General features: G+C 60.8%; 1 pseudogene; it reads left to right on the top strand.

The window, feature by feature from the left end:
• Positions 1 to 369: 369 nt before the first annotated feature.
• On the top strand, positions 370 to 522 carry LOC128937718 (5.8S ribosomal RNA; annotated as a pseudogene).
• The last annotated feature ends 3,179 nt before the right edge of the window (positions 523 to 3,701 follow it).

The following is a 3,701-nucleotide window of genomic DNA, read 5'->3' on the forward strand; positions in this document are numbered from 1 at the left end:
TTTCCATTTTGCTTTCTTGCTGCTGCAGGTGGAACTGATAAACCTAGGAGCTATTGATACTCCCTTCACCTATAGCCCTTCAACTGCAAACGTGGGCTTCTGCTTCAAGTTTGCGCCTGAGGAGGGCATCATTGCACCAGGCGGGACCCAGACTGCTCAGATCTCCTTCAGTGCCACCATAGTGTGGAGGTTTGAGGAAGAATTCCAGTTCAGTGTGGCTGGATCTCCTATGTCTGCACTCCTGACTATCAAGTATGGACGGTCAAAGCCAGGCACGCGCCCGCACATCCTCAGCACAAGAGAAAGGGGTGCCCCATGTGAGCGGTCCCAGCCCCTCCACGGGTGCGGGATCGGTGCTGAAAGCCAGACAACTCTCAGTGGTGGATCACTGGGCTCGTGCGTTAATGAAGAATGCAGCTAGCTGCAAGAATTAATGTGAATTGCAGGACACATTGGTCATCCACACTTTAAACACACTTGCGGCCCCATGTTCCTCCCAGGGCTACGCCCATCTGAGTGTTGCTTGACGATCAGTCGCCGTCCAGCGGCCACCACGGTAGTTCAGCTGGGGTTGCCTCACAGGCCAGTTGACTGTGGTCAGCGGCGGTGGTGATGGTGGCTCACAGGTGCCCAGAGGAAAGGTGGTCAGGGGTTTGGCAAGGGATGCGTTTCCCTCGGCGGCCTCAATTTTTTCCCTGTGACCCAGCAGGCATCATCATCGTCATGGCTGTCATCGTCATTGTTGCCACGCAGGGCTTTCATCCCCCTATATGCAGACTCAAGGACTGCTCCATAGTTCCCCACTCCCAGAGTGAGCCACTGGGGCAGAGTTTGTCCTTGCAGGGCCCGTACCGCGGTACGGTGGTGGTGGCAGCTGAGGAGAGTAAGAGACAGCGTTGAAAGCACCGCCATGGGCCGAGAGAAGGGAGAGGACAAGAGGGAGATAAGGCGCAGGCCTCACCCTCAGCCTCCCCCCCACGTGGATGGCTGTCTGCAGGTGGGTACTGCAGGGGTACTGTGCCACTGCGCGTGCGCGTGAGGCGAGAGCGCTGGGGACAGATGTTCCAACCCCCTCCTCCCTTCGCCTGCCCTCCTCCTCTTCTGTCGTGGTCTCGGGGCGCAAATAGCACCATGACTTTTCTCTCTCTCTCCACCAAGGCCATCACGTGCCGCCTGGTCCCCCATCAGGGCTGTCTCTGCCACACTCCCTTTTCGGTTCTCATCTCCGGGATGGGGCACTCTGTCTCCGCTTCTCTCCCTCTGGCTTTGTGTTCCCCTGGTGCGAGGGCACCAGTGGGGAGGAAGGTGAGGGTAGTAGGTGGGAGAAGCTGGCTGGCTGTTGGCCTGTTGGCATGCTGCTTCTTTAGGAGCTGCATGGGCCAGGAGGTGCGGCCAAGCTTTGGCCTTGCGACCTCAGATCAGACGTGGCAAGCCGCTGAATTTAGCATATAAGTCAGCCAAGGAAAAGAAACTAACGAGGATTCTCTCAGTAATGGCGAGCGAAACAGGAAAAGCCCAGCGCCGAATCCCTGCCCCGCAGTGGGGTGTGGGACATGTGGCGTACAGAAGTCCCAATCCCTGGCGGCGCTCTCAGGGGACCCAAGTCCTTGTGATCGAGGCCGCAGTCCGTGGACGGTGTGAGGCCGGTAGTGGCCCCCGGCACGCTGGGCCCGGGACTTCTTGGAGTCGGGTTGCTTTGGAGTGCAGCCCAAAGTGGGTGGTAAACTCCATCTAAGGCTAAATACTGGCACGAGACCAATAGCCAACAAGTACCGTAAGGGAAAGTTGAAAAGAACTTTGAAGGGAGAGTTCAAGAGGGCGTGAAACCGTTAAGAGGTAAACGGGTGGGGCCCGCACGGTCCGCCCGGAGGATTCAACCCAGCGAGTTGTGGTCGGCACGGGTTCAGTGGAACCTCGCCTCCGCCTCCCTTCTGTCCCCTGGGCGAACCCTGCCCGCGGAGGCAGGCTGGGGGGTGCAGGCTGGTCCGGGGAGTGCCGCCCAGCCGGCAGCTGGCGCTGTCCAGGCACATTTCCTCTGCGACGGTGCGCCACGACCGGCTCCAGGTTGACTGGGAAGGCCTCCGGCGGGCAGGTGGTCCGACGGGCAGGTGGCCCGGTGCTGCGCGAGCAGCGGCGGGTATTACAGCCCTCGGGCAGCAGGTCTCGGCCAATCCCGGGGCCGAGGGAAAGGACTGCCACTGCGCCCTCCTCCCCCCACATCAGTGGCGCCGTGGTGGGGGGCATCATTTCCCCGCCTCTCATGGCGGGGGGGGGGAGTGGCATCCTCGCAGCACGGCGTTTCGCGCAGGGGTGTGGGGGCTGGGCCTGCCAGTCTCCGGCGCTGCTGTCAACCAGGGTGGACTGTCCTCAGTGCATCCTGACCGCGCGGCGCTGCCGGGCCAGGCTCACGGGCCGCGCTGGGGCACCCGGGGTCCGCAGCGATGTCGGCTACCCACTTGACCCATCTTGAAACACGGACCAAGGAGTCTAGCATGTGCGCGAGTCAGGGACCATTGTCAAAAGCCCGCGGCGCAATGAAGGTGAGGGCCGGCCCGCGCCGGCTGAGGTGGGATCCCGGGGCGCGTGTCGCGCCTGGCAGCCCTGGGCGCACCACTGGACCGTCTCGCCCGCCGCCCCCTCGCGGGGCTGGGGAGGTGGAGCGTGAGCGTCCATGCTAGGACCCGAAAGATGGTGAACTATGCCTGGGCACGGCAAAGCCAGAGGAAACTCTGGTTGAGGTCCGTAGCAGTCCTGACATGCAAATCGGTCGTCCGACCCGGGTCTAGGGGCAAAAGACTAATCAAGCCATCTAGTAGCTGGTTCCCTCCGAAGTTTCCCTCAGGATAGCTGGCACTCGGCAATGGGCAGTTTTACCCAGTAAAGCGAATGATTAGAGGTCTTGGGGCCGAAACGATCTCAACCTATTCTCAAACCTTCAATGGGTAAGGGAGCCAGTTCGCTGGCGTGGAGCCGCGCCGTGGAATGCAAGTGCTCAGTGGGCCACTTCTGGTAAGCAGAACTGGCGCTGTGGGATGAATCGAACGCCGGTTTAAGGCGCCTGATGCCAACGCTCATCAGAGCCCAGAAAAGGTGTTGGTTGATCTAGACAGCAGGACGGTGGCCATGGAAGTCGGAATCCGCTAAGGAGTGTGTAACAACTCACCTGCCGAATCAACTAGCCCTGAAAATGGATGGCGCTGGAGCATTGGGCCCATACTCGGCCGTCGCTGGCAGTGCGAGGCCCGCGGGGGCTAGGCCGCGATGAGTAGGAGGGCCGCTGCGGTGCGCCTCGAAGCCTGGGGCGTGGGCCCAGCTGGAGCTGCTGCAGGTGCAGATCTTAGTGGTAGTAGCAAATATTCAAATGAGAGCTTTGAAGGCTGAAGTGGAGCAGGGTTCCATGTGAACAGCAGTTGAACATGGGTCAGTCGGTCCTAAGCGATAAGGTGAGCGCCATTCCGAAAGGGCGGGCGATGGCCTTTGTTGCCCTCAGCCGATCGAAAGGGAGTCGGGTTCAGATCCCCGAATCCTCCGAGTGGTGGAGATGGGCGCCACGAGGCACCCAGTGCGGTGACGCAACCGATCCCAGAGAAGCTGGTGGGAGCCTCGGGGAGAGTTCTCTTTTCTTTGTGAAGGGCCGGGCGCCTTGGAATGGATTCGTCCCGAGAGAGGGGCCCTCACCTTGGAAAGCGTCGCGATTCTGG

Source organism: Melozone crissalis, unplaced genomic scaffold, assembly GCF_028551555.1.
Source record: "Melozone crissalis strain CALT ecotype California unplaced genomic scaffold, PUWL_Pcris_2 ptg000021l_1, whole genome shotgun sequence".
Taxonomy (NCBI): domain Eukaryota; kingdom Metazoa; phylum Chordata; class Aves; order Passeriformes; family Passerellidae; genus Melozone; species Melozone crissalis.